This window comes from Lagenorhynchus albirostris, chromosome 8, assembly GCF_949774975.1.
Source record: "Lagenorhynchus albirostris chromosome 8, mLagAlb1.1, whole genome shotgun sequence".
NCBI classification, from domain to species: domain Eukaryota; kingdom Metazoa; phylum Chordata; class Mammalia; order Artiodactyla; family Delphinidae; genus Lagenorhynchus; species Lagenorhynchus albirostris.
Genome location: NC_083102.1, coordinates 37,610,612 through 37,628,467, shown reverse-complemented (window position 1 = coordinate 37,628,467; position 17,856 = coordinate 37,610,612). Strand labels below are relative to the sequence as shown.

General features: G+C 37.4%; 1 protein-coding gene and 1 pseudogene across 1 annotated transcript in view; one reads left to right on the top strand and one right to left on the bottom strand.

The window, feature by feature from the left end:
* IMMP2L (inner mitochondrial membrane peptidase subunit 2) overlaps positions 1-17,856 on the bottom strand; it is a 909,618-nt gene that overhangs the window by 574,618 nt on the left and 317,144 nt on the right. The window lies entirely within an intron of this gene.
* LOC132524930 (mitochondrial import inner membrane translocase subunit TIM14-like) lies at positions 2,345-11,094 on the top strand (annotated as a pseudogene).

Genomic DNA, 17,856 nt, shown 5'->3' with positions numbered 1-17,856 from the left:
CTCTCAACCTGGGATTACTCATGCGGAGATAATGACAACGTCCTGCCAACCTCCCAGGATTGGTGTTAGGCCTGAAAGAGATGACACATGCAGAAGTGCTTTGTGAAAGATAAAGCATTCAAAAACCACAAAGTGTGATTGTCATTATTCTGATCCTTTCAGAACCAAAAAATATCCTTGCAAAATGAATACAATAAAATTCTCAGAAACAGATAAGGAAAATTAATTTGGTAGTTTCAGCAAGCTATGGTTTGTATGTGAGTGAGTAGACTGCTACAAGAAAATCTCCAAGAGAAAATAAACAACTGCTAATGATATTTTAGTATGGAACTTTGTTCAAAGTTGGAATACACAAGGAAGTTGAAGGAAGGTATCTGAAGTACTCTCTTCCAAAATTACTTAAGGACTAATTGCTGATTGCAATTTGTGTGTAAAGATTAAAATGGACACTAGCTGAAAGGGGGTGGCAAGGTGAAGAATGCCAAGAGTTGTTGCTTTCCTTAAAGCAGTGGTTCATTAAGTTTGCTCAATGGACTCCTAGGGTCCCTGAGAACCTTCCAGGAATTCATGATGGCAAAATTATTTTCATAATAATATTAAGATGTTATTTGCCTTTTTGCCGTGTGGTGCAAAAGCACTGATGGGAGAATTGCTGGTGCCTTAGCACAAGTCAATGCCATGGCAGCAAACTGTATTAGTTGTCATTATACTCTTCACTGCCACATACTTGCATGCCTTAAAAGAAACAAACAAAGCTTGTCTCATTTAAGAATGCCCTTGATGAAGCAGTAAAAAAAATCTTAATTCTGTTATATCTCAACCCTTGATTCAATTTTTTTTATTGTGTGATAAAATGGTAAATAAAAACAAAGCAATTGCTACATACTAAACTGTAAGAGGTGTTTCAAGGAGCAGCACACCTGTGTGGTTTTTTTTTTTAGTTGCCAGCTGAACTAGCAACTTTTTTCATGCAACACCATTTTTACTTGAAGGAACAACTGACAGACAACCTACAACTTTTCAGACTTGGGTATTGGGCAGGTATTTTGCAAAAATGAGGGAGGTAAATCTTCTAGAAATTTGAAAAACTTCTAATGGCCTCTGGGAGCATAAAAGCTTCCCAGTGCAATTTTTTCTGATTAGATCTGTGGTAATATTAACAAATGGGATTTGTTTATGCTGTATAATGAAATGCATCAACATTTGGAAAATCTATGAAACTCAGTGAATTAACATTTTCGAAATGACCAACAGTTGATGTTACAGTATTATGCCTGGGTAAAGTATTTGTTCAAAGTGCATGGTAGATCAATGGATTTTAAAATAACAAAATACAAAAAATTCATTAATATGTTTATAACTAACTAATCTTTAAGCAATTACCACTTGTTGAATTTCGGTATATTACTAAAGAAGAATGTCCACAGTTATCCAATAGCGCTATGAAAATACTCCTCCCTTCTCTAATCAATCAATGAAATGGGTTGCAACCAAAGAAAAGACAAGAAAAGAAAATGATGTAGAAAGGAGCAGAGTTATGGAGTGGAAAGGAAAAGAAATTATCTAATTCTATCACAATTCTTCAACAAGACCTGTGCACATTATAGTACATATTGTGCCTCTTACACTTCAGTGTAATTTTGCTTCAAAAAATAGCACTCATAAATGTTGTTCTGTCCTAAGGCTAACTAGAGCCCTTTTGTCCAACTGTGGCAAGCATCTACCTTCCCTTACCCTGTAGTCCTGTGGTCCTTAGTCAGTGGTTGACAGGTATAGAAGTATAAATGTCCAGTTCATTTAACTTGGGTTGGAACAGTGGCATAATTCATACTACAGAACTTCCATGAAATTTTAAACTTCAGCTGCACTTGGATAGATTTTGCCTGAAATTACACCCCTTCTTTCCCTTCTCAGTCCTGCCTTTCCCATTTATTACTCCCTAACTCGTTTCTCACTTTATTATTTGCAAATAAATCCTCATCTTAGCATCAGCTTCTAGGGAATCCAACAGCAAACAGCTAGTTAAGAGCCATTCAGTTATTTGATCAATGCTGCTCTTTGAACTCCTGGTATATGATGATCAACTTGATTATCACAGTAACAGGAAGGTTAGGGTACAATTTCATTTTATATCAACATAATTCTAGCTAAATATAAAGTAAATGAAATGTGAAGGAAGAAATTTTAACTCTGCCAACAAAAAAAAGCAGGCAAATTTTGGTTATGATCTTTGGTTCATTTTCCAGAAAGGGCATGATCACATGTGATATCTGAGTCCACAGCATTGTAACATTCTTTTAGAAAATAGGCTACAAAGAAAAGGAAATAATAGAGCAATACTGTGATGGGACAGAAGGAACAGGACTACATAGAACCACATGAGCAAGATATGGGTCAAGATATGTGTGAAGACAATAATCAGTGGAGAGGAAATGACTGGAAAACGCCAACTTCCAAGGGTTAGTTGACTGGTGAATTGATATCCCTGATGAAATGGGAGGGGTCAGGATAAAAAAGGAATGTAACAGATGAGAGGGCAAATGAGCACACAGAAAATGTTGACATGGAAAAAAGGGAGGGGAAGGAGAGATGAGGTGAGCAAGCAGCATTCAAAGGTTCCAGACATCTTTTCTCTGGCATTGGTAGCACAGAAAGCAGCACTCACCAGACACTACTGCCAGTTTCAAGGTACAAAGAGCCACACCACTATTTCCTTCTCAGCAGTACTCCATTTAGACCAGTGTGCATTTTCTCACACTATTCTGCATTATTCCATTAACATTGCTTCTTTGTCTTCTTCCCTTTTTTCTACATTTCAGTTGCTCCCCAAATCATTATGTTAAGAGACCACAAACTTTCTGCCTCTGGTCAACATATGTTCCCAAAAATCAATAAGCAAAGAAGGAAGTGGGATATATCATACGCTTTCTACCTGTTTTCTTTTAGGCTTACTGTAAGAGCCAGGTTTTTTTTTGTTTTTTTTTGTTTTTTAGCACCCAAGAGGAAAAAATGCATATTAGAAACCTGTTCTGAACAAAACCGTATCTACCTACAACTTCCTTTGCCAGTCTCTAAGGACAATGGTAAAAAGGAATCCCAAAGCATATATGTGTCTATAAAGTCACTGCCTAAAAAGACAAAAACTGAATAGAAACCTTCAATAAGGCTGCTCTCATAATTCTGCATAAGTCAGGAATGAATCACTTTTAATACTGCAAGCATGTAACAGACATCTGATGATGAGTGTGTATGTTTGTCAATACATATCTCTTTACATTTAAATATGTTAACAATAAAGCATTCTTATAAGCAGAATTCTAGCACATACAAGAAAAAAAAATCACATCATAGACCATTTTAAAGTTAATCCAGATTAGTATTTATAACATTTCAAGTGAATCAATACTTTGAAATTTTCTTTCTACTATTAATCTGTTTTCTTATTAGTTGTATTTATTAGAGAGCCTAACATGACAAATTTTGGTTTCAACAGCATGTAGAGATTCCTAAACCACTTCTATTGAAATATAACCCTAGGCCACAGAAATCTATCAGAAATAATGTGAGGATTGGCTTCTTTGGGTTAACCAGGAATCCTCTCATTAAGAGATTATCTGCTGTTGAAAGAGTTTCATCTTTGCACTTTATAAAAAAAACTTTATTGAAAACAAAATAATTCTCTTCTCCTGAATTTAAGAGTAAGTACTAGCCACATGATGCCAGCATATAAATAAAAGCCACAGACCTAAACAGCTGTCAAGGTGGGAACAGGAGCATTTGGGACGTGTGCCAGGATACAGCGTGTGTCTGGCATCAGAGTACTTAATACAACTAAGTCTGTTTCAATCAATTTGTATCAGGAGAACATTAGGTTATCATTTAAAAAAAAAAAATCAGACTCCACAAGAAGAACTTTCCTTTTATGGGGGCAGGGGGGCGGGGGGAGGCAAAAAGCAAAAAAGTCTCTATCTGGAAATATCTTCCAAAAGCCAGGCAGCATGGAGCTTCAAGCACAAGAACCAAAGTAGCTTCCTAATGATCCTGGGGACTAAATGACCAAGACCAGCACATCCCACAGGTCAGCTCTCAAGTATGTGTTGGATGTACAGAGGACTGGGGAACAAGTTGAAGTTCACAGCTGTAGCCATTCCCAGAAACTGACCATATATTGAGCGAGTCCAGTGAATTTTGTATGAGACTTCTTAACTTGAGCAAGGGCAGCTTTTCTGCCCCTGAAGCTTTGTCCAAAATGCATAAACATTCTATAGTTATTTACAAAAGAAAGACTATGATTAAATATAGCCTCTGCTCTTACAGTTAGCTATCAATTTTTAAAAAGAAATTTAACAAAGGGCTTCAGCCATTTTAGGAAAGAGGCAATTTATTACATTGTAAAAAATATGGATATATGTAAAAACAAAAGGTAAAATAATTTATACCTTTCAAAAATGACCAAGACATAACAGTAAGCATTAAAGTACAAAACAGGTAAGTCAACAAGCACTAGCAATGCCAGTTTTTCTTTTAATTACCTACTATTAATGTCACACTAAGCCCTTATTTGTCATATATCTGAAATACTAACAACTTGCCAACACACCAACAGTACACAAACCTTCAGTTCTTCTACTCAGTCACCTTTATTATAAAATAATTTCTCTCGGGCTTCCCTGGTGGCGCAGTGGTTGAGAGTCCACCTGCTGATGCAGGGAACACGGGTTCGTGCCCCGGTCTGGGAAGATCCCACATGCCGCGGAGCGGCTGGGCCCGTGAGCCATGGCCGCTAAGCCTGCGCGTCTGGAGCCTGTGCTCCGCAACAGGAGAGGCTACAGCAGTGAGAGGCCCACGTACCGCAAATAAATAAATAAATAATAAAATAATTTCTCTCCAAATTGATGACAGATATATTCCAATGGAAACAAAATCAATTCTTAATAATTACATGTCTCATTCTTAAAAAAAACTATTGATTTAAGCAATGCTTAATTTCTGTTTCAAAGAAAATACTGAACATTATTTTTTAAGAATCCTTTCCCTTTTTATATTGAAGAATATAGTTGAGTTACAATATTATTCATTTTATACCTAGTAGTTTGTACTTCAAATACTGCAATTATTAAAAGCATCTAAACTACGGGTTAGGATAGTGATACATATGTACCAGCTATGATTTTATCAGCTCTGGCTATGAACATTACAGTCAGGCAATCAAGGAAACCACTTCTTCTTAGAGTTGAAATCCTCCCTGGTTTCTGATAGGAAAGGTCCTGCTGAATATGCTACACGTGTTCCAAATGCTCTCGTATCACCTCACCCCAGGCCCCTCCCAGCCATCTTCCATCTTTCTAGGATAACATGTGTCATTTAAGTGCTTAATTTATCACGGGGAATGACCTCAATGAGGGATAAAATAGGATCTAATGAGGAATTTCCAGGGTGTTTGACTAAAAGAGAAAAGGAATTATTGCATATATTAGAATACTCCATGCCATTAGGGTACACTAGGCTTTTGCATTTCAAAGGCAAATGTTTGATAAGGTTCAATCAGAAGCATTTTTTCATTTACTATGTCTAAATATACAGGAAATGTTACATTGCAGAAATGCTCAGAAAAAGCCCAAATGTAAAGAACTGAAGATTATGTAAGCTTTGGTAAAAATCTCTGTGTTACATTTTCTCAGCTCTTAGATGTAATTCCAAAAAGGACCCTGGATAGTGTAGGATGGCTAGCGTATGGTTTATTTTGAGTTTTATGAAACAGGGATTTGCATGTTTTAATAAATTTCTAACCATAACCACAGAAGATCTCTTTAGATTTCACCAAATAGAAACCAAACGATAATGAGTTGATGAAGTAACAAGGTCTTTATTTGTTACGATGGCATAGGAAAGAGAAAGGTGTGCTGAGGGCATTGTTTTAATGATGAAAGTGGGGTACCTGGTGCTCAGTATTCTTCAACACCGGATCATTCTACAACCAATTTAATACACGTGAAGGATGGTTTCTTGTAAATAATTCACTTCTTCACTTCACAAGTACCTGCTGAGGTCTGATATCAACTCAAACATTAGCAAGGTCATCCATACTCTAGATCACATAGGGATCTGAGGAATAAAGAGATTGAAAAGCAAAGAAATGCAGAAGAAAGATCAACGAGATCAAATACTTATTTCACCCTTATTTTTAAAATAGTTTTGATGACACTATTAATATATTATAAAAGTGTTGTATAATTTCAGGAAACCTTAAACTTCATAGCTTATCTTGAAAGAAAATGAATGTGGGACAATGCTAGCTCTGTTTTACAGGAAACTTCAGGCTGAGGTAGAGTTACGTTGACTCATTCATTTCTTCATTTTTTTCTTTTTTCACTAAGTAATTGCTGTGCACCACTCAGATGCCAAGCTCTGTGTCAAGCCCTAAAGATATTATAATGCTATGATACCCCTTCCTCAGTTTAGTGAGTGGGTGCGGGAGAGAGAGAGAGAGAGAGAGAGAGAGAGAGAGAGAGGCAGTAATCAAACACATTACCAACTATGCAATTACAAAATAAGGTACAATCTAAAGAAAGGAAATGCAGACCTAGGAATATCTGGAACAAAGGAAACTGACTTGGGCTTGGGGTTATTGAGGAAGGGGGACAAAGAAAGTTTTATTTGGAAAAGAAATGCTTGAGTTGGGAGTAAAGAATGGGCAGATGTTGGGCTTCCCTGGTGGCGCAGTGGTTGAGAGTCCGCCTGCCGATGCAGGGGACACGGGTTCGTGCCCCAGTCTGGGAAGATCCCACATGCCGCGGAGCGGCTGGGCCCGTGAGCCATGGCCGCTGAGCCTGCGAGTCCGGAGCCTGTGCTCCGCAACGGGAGAGGCCACAACAGTGAGAGGCCCGCGTACCGCAAGAAACAAACAAACAAACAAAAAAGAATGGGCAGATGTTAACAGGGAGCAGGCGAGGTCCGACAAAAGCAACAGAATCCCTATGATGGGCAGGGATTGGAGGAAGGGAAAAACGAGCGATCACCAAGGAACAAAAATTAACAGTCAACGAAGCTGGAATATAGACAGCTAAGTAAGCAAAGGAATCTGAAAAAGACTTTCACCTCAGGTGACATAGGGACTAACTCTTGAGGAGACCTTCAATGGTCATACAAGTAGACTCACTAACAAAACAGTTTTAATGCACTGCTGGTAAGGGAAATCTCTAAGTAAGGAAAATCAATCTCTCTCTCACTCTCTCTCAGATCATGCTATTTGTTTTTGTAAAGCAAAGGTTTATAAAAATACAAATATCAGGATAGTGTTTACATCTCAGCAGGAAGACATAATGATAATAAAGATAATGAAGAGGCACCCACAGGGAGATGCAGTGAGTTTTAAGTTGGGGGGCAGATTCGTGGTTCAGTTTTTTGTTTGGTTTGGTTTTTGGTGTTTTTGTTTGTTTGTTTTACAACTTATAGGTTTTTTTGCATACATTATTTTATTTCAAATGTTACATGAAAATGGGGAGGGTGAGGCTAGAGAGGCAGGCAGATAACAGACTTTATGGGGACATTTAGGCTACCTTAATAACTATGGTCTTCATCTTGAAATAAGTGAAGATAATGAAGGCTATTCACATGATAGTAAACTTGAATTTTCAAAAGATCACTTTGGATCAAGTGGGACAAAAGGTTATATGAAGCTGAGTAGATGAAGAGACACAGGTTAATCAATGCTTGTAGTCGTCCTGGACTCAGATAATGTCACTGGAGATGGACGGCAGTGGATGAACATAAGATCAATAGATCTTTGTGGTGGAAGCAATATGAGGAATGAGGTAGCAAGAGGTTTCAAGGATAAATTTGAGACATGGCGCTTACACAACTGGATGTGTTGTGGTTGTTCTTCACTAAGATAGAAAACACTGGCAGAGAACCTGGTCCAGTCTGCAATGATGCTGAGTTTGAGATGCCTTTGAGATATACAGGTGGAGATGTCAGGCAGATAATTAGATGCAGATGTCTGGAGCTCAGACGAGGAATTCGGCACAGCAATCAGATAGGATAGCAGAATGGCAAAAATGCCATTTTTTAAGATAATATATCTAGCCTAAAACAGTACTTAAGAAACGTAAATTAAGAAAAAGTTATGAAATATATACAGATTTTAGATCGCTTACGTTCAACTCACAGTAATATTCTATTTCATTTGTTATTCCTTTGGTTTTAAAATAGTGAAAGAATTAATTAAGGTACAAGACAATAGCGTTAACCAATAAACATATTCTCCTTAACCACTTTATCAGATTAGTCAACTAGTAATATATTGGAGTTTGGAAGGAATAAAGAGAGAATATATTTAAATTTTGCACCGAAGCAACAAAGAATTTCAAGTCACCTTAAGGGACAAAAACAAGACAACACTTGGTACCACAAGGCAGAACTTAAGAGGAGTTAGTTTAACAAAGAATGCAACTGGAATCTTCTATAATAATAAATATCATAATAAAGGAGTTAATAGTTTTGGATGGTGACATACAAAAGGAATTATACTAGTCACAAACAAAACATATGCTCACTTGCAGCAGCTCTTTAATAAAATATTTAGGTTACATTGCTATTTCAAGGATCACACTGTCCCTGAAAGAATCACATTCGTACACATCCAAAAACCCATAGGTTAGTATGTCTTATGTTTTACTTTAGTTTAAAACAGTAATCTGGAAAAAGACTTTGGGTTTTCATTTTGCAAGAAGATAACACACAAAGCAAATGAGGAAATTAACTCCACCCTGCCTTTTTAAAGATAATATGGTAGGTAAATAAAAATTTTGATAGAGATTTTCTTAAACACTTTAATAAACAATACAAGATTTCCTTAAAAGAAAAACAGCTAAATAAGTGGTGTATGGGTGTACATGCAAAACCCAAGGAAAAATATTTATAAAACTAAAACCAAGAATTGTTCACAAGTCCTATAGCAATCAAATTACTTGGTCTGTCTACCTTTCCAAGTATGTAAAAACTGACATCTAACATAACACGAAGCTGTCTCCATTTTTCAAATGGCTAAGGTAAATTATTCTGATATTTACACCATCACATATTTCCTACTAGTATAAACAATGCATGAAAGCTTAGCAAACTTCACTTCATGCTTGGAAATGAAAATTGTCAAATGGCAAACCCCATCTTGCATAACTTTAGCCTTTACTCTAACTACCACACAGGTTTTCTTTGGTTCTTCCAAAAAGGCCAGTTCGTTCCCTCCTTAGGGTACAGTCCTCCTTCAGTATCTGTGGGGGGATTGGTTCCAGGACCACTCATGGACACTGAAATTCGCAAATCTCCAGTCCGTTATATAAAATGACACGGTACAGTCAGCCTTCCTTATCCCCAGATACAAAATCTGTGGATACAGAGGGCTAACTACATGTACATAGCCTTTCTCCCAAATCTTGATGGAGCTAAATAACTCTTCAGCATCCATCAGATCTCTGCTCAATTTTACTTCCCCAATGAAGCCTTCCCTGCTTGCTCATTCTCAGGTGGGTTGCTGCCTCTCTCATAACACACTTCTTTTCCTCACACCCGTTGTCAACTTAGTGTGTTTCTTTGTTTAATCTGTCTTCCCCAACACAGGATAAGTGTCATAAGGGAAATATATCCATTTCATCTGCCAAGAGCAACACATATGTTAGGGGCTTAGTAAATATTTATTAACTGAAAATGAATGAATCAACGATGACTGAGTAAATGAGCAAAATAAAGTAAGTCAGAGAATCATGAATAAATACTACTATAATGCTCATTAAAAAGTTTTTTAAGGGCTTCCCTGGTGGCGCAGTGGTTGAGAGTCCCCCTGCCGACGCAGGGGACGTGGGTTCGTGCCCCGGTCCGGGAAGATCCCACATGCCGCGGAGCAGCTGGGCCCATGAGCCATGGCCGCTGAGCCTGCGCGTCCAGAGCCTGTGCTCCACAACGGAAGAGGCCACAACAGTGAGAGGCCCACATACCACAAAAAAAAAAAAAAGTTTTTTAAGTGGAGACACTTTGAAAATAACTAAGATACTCCTCTGAGAATTTCTCACAGAATATCATATAATACAACTGTCAAGTATAGTAATTTCTTCTATAAGGAATACTGCCAAATTTCAGAGTGCCTTCTAGAAAGTCAAGTTGAATCGTAAGACAATTCAAAATGGAAAACGGAAAAAACTCCTCAAAAATAAAAACCCCAACTAAACAAAATCATTTTCACACACAAAAAGATTCAATATCACACATGATACAAAAGAAATAATAAATGTGGAATGAATGAATGCATGCCTAATATTCCTACAGCTATTTTCTTCACAGTTTTTAGTGTAGACCAAAAAAACGTGAATTTACATAACGACACTTCAATTATCCTTCTTATGAAATTTAGATAGAAGTTAGGATGTAGAATTTTTGCCAGTGTGTTTGTTTCTGTGGACCTAGAAGCAGTTTAGAACGTCAGGAACAAAGAATCTTCAATTTAAAGCATTCACAAGCACCAATAAAAATAGCTTACAAATCTCACAGAAATGCATACTTTTTTCCTAATTAATTCACCATACTGACTCATTTGGGGGGCTTTTTTCATAAAAAAAAAAAGAAAAATCGAAAGGTGTAGAGTTGGTGGGGTGGGATGAACTGTGCTCCCGGTTGGAAGCAGAGGAGCTCAGGGGGAACCATGGTAGTTCCCATGGTAGCGGGAACCAGTACAGTGGTAGCAGCTGGACTGACCATTGCTGCTGCAGGATTTGCAGGCTGTTACGCTTTGCAAGCCGTGAAGCATATGGAGCCTCAAGTAAAACAAGTTTTTCAAAGTCTACCAAAATCTGCCTTCAGTGGTGTCTATTACAGAGGTGGGTTTGAACCCAAAATGACAAAACGGGAAGCAGCTTTAATACTAGGTGTAAGCCCTACTGCCAATAAGGGAAAAATAAGAGATGCTCATCAATGAACTATGCTTTTAAATCACCCAGACAAGGGAGGATCTCCTTATATAGCAGCCAAAATCAATGAAGCTAAAGATTTACTAGAAGGTCAAGCTAAAAAATGAAGTAAATGTATGATGAATTTTAAGTTCTTATTTATGGATATGAGTACCAGCTTTTTATAATAATATGCCTCAAAGCTAAAAAAAAAAAAAAAGAAAAAAAATCACTTAGTTGTATATGAACTCAGGAGCCATCACTTGGGAGACCTCAGCTCAGTGGGAAAGTAACACAGACAGCACACCAGAGATGGACTGGTAAGGTGGCTTCTGGAGTAAACCCAATCTGTCTCTGAAATGTTCAATTTCCCAAACTATCAAATTTCTTTCTTCTTTCCTCTTCCTTTTTCTCCTTCTTCCATGATTTACTGATTTAATACTATATATGAGAGCCTTATATATGGCACACACTCAATAACTTAATATTATAAAAGCCTGGAAGATTGGAGATGCAGAAAAGCATCACTTGCAAGCTGGTAGAGACAGATAAAACAGGGCAGGGGTGATTCCAGGGTCAGTCTTGGAACAGAATCCAGCAGCTGCCTGCCTTTTAAGCCCCCACTCCAAATGACCTAAAAGAAGAATATGAGTGATAAAAGATCTGTTAGAAGGTAAAATAGTCATGTGGGAAAATAGCTTTTATGATGTAAGCTGAACTGAAAGCTGACCCAATATAGACATGTTACAGAGAAAAATTATTCTAATTTTTTTTGATAATTTGTAATAGTGGTGGTGGATGGAAAAGTCAAGGTTTTGCAATCGGACAGACCTAGTTTGAGTCTAAATTTTGCCACTTATTAGCTGAATGACCTTGATTAAGTTCTTTAAATTCTCTGAATCTTAATTTTCACATCTGTAAAAATAAGAATAACAACTGGGCTTCCCTGGTGGCGCAGTGGTTGAGCGTCTGCCTGCCGATGCAGGGGACACGGGTTCGTGCCCTGGTCCGGGAACGTCCCGCATGCCGCGGAGTGGCTAGGCCCGTGAGCCATGGCCACTGAGCCTGCGCGTCTGGAGCCTGTGCTCCGCAACAGGAGAGGCCGCAACAGTGAGAGGCCCGCGTACCAAAAAAAAAAAAAAAAAAACTACCTTTCAGAATTATTCTGAAAATTAAGTGGGAATGCGTGTAATACTTGCCATAATTGCAATAATTGTAGCTTTCATCATCAGAGTGGAGGAGGAGTAGAGAAGATCAAGATGTACCCCCCAACCTAGCTGAAGATGAATCAGGCTTGTTGTCATTACGTCCAAAGCAGCAGCAACCCTTCCAGGGCCTCTGCCTCAGAACATCTTCCTCATACGCAAATTTGGACTCATTCCAGGTCTCTGCCAATTGGAACGAGAATGACTGGCTCAAATCACCATTAAATTCAACACTATCCCATAGCCAGTTTGCTATTCAAGCTACAGCTGTGACTAAATACTACCTACAGTCCCTGAAACCACCCCCTTCATTTATTTGCCTTATACAAATAGACTTCATTATGTACAGCATTCAGTATGATCAGACCCTGAAGCCAATATTCAATATCCTAGACACTAATTTCAACAAGGCCTAATTTATGCAAATTAAACACTGTACCACTTTCCACTGTTAATTTTCACAGACTTAATACAATTAGAATCTAAGGTTCTGACACTTAATGACAAGACAAATCATGCAAGAATTATGAACACCTTCTTTGTTAAATCTACCGTATTTATCAAAATATGGAAAACAAAAATAACATTCTCTAAGGCAAGGGTTCTAAAATTAGGTCTAGGTGATTGTAACTGAAAACAGACAATTCATAATGCAACCTATCAACCCGTTAAGACCAACTCTTTTTGTAATTTTTCCCTCTGATGACCCTCTATGAAATTCAGAAAACTTAATCTCCCACATTTTCAACTGCTTATTTTTTACTGCCAACTCCCATCAATTTGGCAAGTAGATGAGAGCAGTAATCACTGGAGAAAATGTAGGAGAAAAAAAATGAGCCAAATCAACTGATTTTGTTTCAATAGTCTATTTAATCCGCACAATGAGTCAGCCCACGTGTTCCTACTAAATGTAATTAAGTGTATTTTGTAATTTTTGCTTTAAAAAAAGAGGTCTTGTGTATAATAAAACACCTTGTGTCCTTAAATAACAGTGGTAGAAATAGTTGCTAAGGTGATAGTTTGGGATTAGCATCGTATTTTCACAATAATGAATGTTTTGACTTCGACTATGAATAGATTTCCTTATCAGTACAATCAAAATTCAATTTGAATAAAGTTTTGGTAGTGGCTTTTAAGGAGACAAAGTACATCAATAATATATAATGTTTCCTTAAGGATACACAGTTACTGCTATGTTTCCATTTCTTCTAGTCAAAAATCAACGTCACACTAGGCCATAATGAATGGCTGCTTGCCAGCTGCACTTAACTGACTGAAACTCATCATTCCTTTAAAATCTATTCTTCTAGCAAGATTTGATTCAGACATATAATCTAACCATGGTATGGAAAGTAAGGGAAAAAGGCTGTCTTGATTAGTATTACAGATGTTTACAACATAGCCAATTTTTAAAGGAAGGACAGAAACTACAGTTGTTTATTAGATACAGAGTCACACCTGTTGTCTGTCATGTTTCAAACCCCTAGGTGTGAGATTTAGTCAAGGCAAATGAAAATGAAGAAGGACCAGCTGCAAAACATGATTTTGTTCTCATACAGTAATTAAAAGGAAAAACTGCACAACGTGTTGTATCTATGACAATTCCATTTTTTCATGTCAAGGACAGTTCCATTTTCTTTTAACAGATTTGTGTTGCTGTCAAGTCTGTTATAAAGGCTAGTACTCACAAGTCTAAGCTATGGACCTAATTTATAGTATTGGTAGTCTCTCCAATTAGCTTTGCCAAATTTCTTTCTGAAGCATGCTAGTGGCATGTCAGAAAAAGTAAACATCATCATTCCCATTCCAACCCCCACTCCTAAGTCTCTGCCACAATGAACTGTTTATCAATGGCACATTAGACATCAGACCTTATACCTTATGAACACTAAATGCTTTTAAAAGGTAAACCATAGAACACCTAAAACACATGTGGTACAATAGTAACAGCACATCAGCACAGGTCAACCCTACAGTGTTATGCGCACATTCTTGCTCGAAACACCTTAAGGTAACAATACCTTATGTTTTTATGTTTGAATTAGACAAACATTTAATTCACATTTGCATCTTATTTTCTCTTTTTTTTTTTTTTTTTTTTGCGGTACGCGGGCCTCTCACTGTCTTGGCCTCTCCCGTTGTGGAGCACAGGCTCCGGACGCGCAGGTCCAGCGGCCATGGCCCACAGGCCCAGCTCCTCCGCGTCATGCGGGAACCCCCCCGGACCAGGGCACAAACCCGCGACCCCTGCATTGGCAGGCGGACTCTCAACTACTGCGCCACCAGGGAAGCCCTGCATCTTATTTTCTAAAACTATTAATTTAATATGATTTTGAATATTATGAATAAGAGTGTATTCATCTAAAACATGTTAATATACTCCAAGTCACCATGGGTGTGCCTCATTTGAGGAAAATAACAATTCTAATTTATAAACAGATCTTTCCAAAAAAAAAAAAGGTCGCTTTAAACACATTCACCACTGTTTTCTATCATGTATCAAATTGAAAATATGATCTGCTTTGTCAAAACTTTATCTCTATACGAGACAGTGAGTATAAAGGAAAGGTGAAATACATAAGCTTTGGATCTAGATAGACAGAGATGTAAATACTCGCTCTACAACTTACTAGCTGTGTGATTTAAGGGTAAGTCACTTAACAGTTCTAAATGTTAATTTTTTCACCCGTAAAAAAGGAGATAATATTTACTTCAAGTTAAATAACACACGTAAAGTGTCTAGCAAGAAAAAAAACAATGTATAAGAAAATTAATGCCAACTTAGCCTACTTACATGAAATGATTGCTACTGACAGTATAACTGACCACAGTAGCATTTATGAATCAAGGAAGCAAAGTGCTACTTATTATGGCATTTATAGTTAAGGACCAAGGTCTAAGCAAATGTATGCTCAGTTTTGACTTTTATCTTTTTATGTAAGTACGAAGTACATGCCATATGCACACACATACATACATACACACATATATCTTTTCCACCAAGGAGGAAACTACCAGATTTTCCATGTCTCCAGATGATTTATGCACCAAATAACTTGAAGCACTTTAATGGACACTTTAATAAATATACTTTAATGGACAAAAAAAAATTTTTTTTTTTTTACAGTCAATGAAAGGAGGTGCTTACAGGTATTGCTTAGGTATTTGAAGCCTGTAGCAAAAAACATATTGTTAAATTTCAAAATGTCCTAACATTGTATATGGAAAATATGATTCACCTAACCCAACCATGAAAAATGCCCTTAACCAATCTATGAAACAGGTTTTCTTTCCAGATCATGAAGAAGTATTCACTGAAAGGGCTGTGCACTGTAGAACTATTTTGGTGTTTTTTTGTTTGTTTGTTTTTTAAGTGGAGGCTAAAATGAAAAGAATAATTCAGAAAATAGAATATTTATTTCCCTTACCATAAACTTTTGCTGAATACACTAGGGAATTAGAGACAGCAAAAGAGAGCAGGATGAGGACAGGTGTAGCTCAGCTATCACTCAGATCATCAATAAATCAATCCCTTTGAGATTGTGATTTTAACATACAGCTGAAGTATATCAGCTAGGAAAGAATCCAATCTCTTCCAAGATTATTTATAACAAAGCACTCCTAACTGAAGTCCAATTTGTTTGTGGAATTGCAGTCATTCTGATTCAACTAAACAATAAATGAAGCTGCCTTTAATAGCTCCAACTCTCGAGCATAAAAGAAAACAAAAGGGAACTGCATGACAACAATACTTCACAACCCAGGGGCCCAGATGATTTTCATTTCCAAGCAGTTACTGAAGTGGAGAAAAAAATCTAACAGGCCACAGAGAACAATTCATTCACCTGAACTGCCCGGCATCAGCTGTATTTCACATAGTGAGCCATTCATGTTATGCAAATAAGCTAGCTGGGGCATTTTTTTTTTTTAACCATTTCTCTTAGTTCTGAAGGCCTCGTGCATCACCAAATTTCCAGACATGTCAGATGACCACTCTAAATGCTCCTCCAACTCAACCAAAGTCAAAAGCACAGCTAGACCATGACTACTGATTGAAGGAGAGCAAATTTGGGAGGCTAGGAACAGGAACATGCTAGAATTTTTCCAAAAAGCAAAGAGAAGTAAACATATAAATATTCCTCCATGAATTAAGTTTGGGTTCTGACATACTATTATCTTCCATAATGATTCAATTATTTAGAAACAACCTATCATCCTGTCTTCCATAACCATTTCTTATTTTGTTATATTTAGTAAGCTGTATTTTACTAGGGAAGAAAAGAGGACTGTATGATATTTTTTTTGTCCTATAACAAATCTTTTTGTGCACTTTTCTTCTGACTCAAGTGTCTAAAGGTGAAAAATACTGTTACCGAAAAACCTGCCTTATTCTTTTTATGCCAAGTAAACAGCAGTTCACTTCAGAAGAAAGAGCATTTTTTAAGCTTGATGTTGCCTTGTTCACTTGCCATTCAATCATTCCAGAAATATTTATTATGCTGAATATGAAATATATATTTATTAATATGTTGAATTATGAAATACTTATGCTGAAAGTGTTCACCATCACTAGTAATTCTCCATCTAAATCTCTTATAGAATTAAAAGCTGCAATATAACTGAAGCAAACTGTCAGGAACAAACACTGCACTAGCAAATTCTCAAGTTGTTAAGGTTGATATTCTTGCATGGAGAGTAGTCATTTCAACAACAGATCTTAAAGTCCTTCCTGTATTGGGCTATAATCCTATATGACAGGGAGCTTACATCCATTACAGAAGTAAAATTTTTAACTTTAGAGAAGTAAAAGACTTAACTCCGTACATCTGCTTCTTGTTACTAAAAATTTACAAACTGCTTCTAAAGATAAAAGCTGTCCATTTGGGGGAACAGTACTATTTCTATTGAACTTCCATCTTACATCTAAAAACGTAATGCCACTCTGTCACTGCTTTCTTCATGTGTCTTATTCCCTAATACAAGATCTGCTCTGAAGGCCCACCTAGTATACTCTCTTCTAACAAAACACTTCATATCTCTGAAAGCTACGACAAAAACAGAAAAGAGAAACAGAATTTGCTTTAACAAAAGAAGAAGAGAACATATCTCAGAATCTTACCAATAATCACTGTTTTTTAAAAATTATTATTTTATTTTATTTTTGGCTGCATTGAGTCTTCGTTGCTGCACACGGGCTTTCTCTAGTTGCAGCGAGCGGGGCTACTCTTCGTTGTGGTGTGTGGGCTTCTCATTGCGATGGCTTCTCTCATTGCAGAGCATGGGCTCTAGGCACGCAAGCTTCAGTAGTTGTGGCTCATGGGCTCTAGGGCACAGACTCAGTAGTTGTGGTGCACAGGCTTAGTTGCTCCGTGGCATGTGGGGTCTTCCTGGACCAGAGCTTGAAGCCATGTCCCCTGCATTGGCAGGCGGACTCTTAAGCACTGTGCCACCAGGGAAGCCCTCATCGCTTCTTAAAGTAGGTCATTCAAGAGTATGAAGAATGATCTTCCTCTCTATCTCAAACTCACATGAAGGATTCTCTCCCTCAGGAATGGGTTCAAATGAAGCAATGGTTTATTCATCTGGTGGTAGGGATGATCATATATCACGTAAAAGGTAAGCATCATCAACCAACAAGAGAAAGTCAAAGAATGTGCGTGTGTGTGTGCATGCACATGCACACACCCGCATTTATGAATGGGTATGGGGCCATT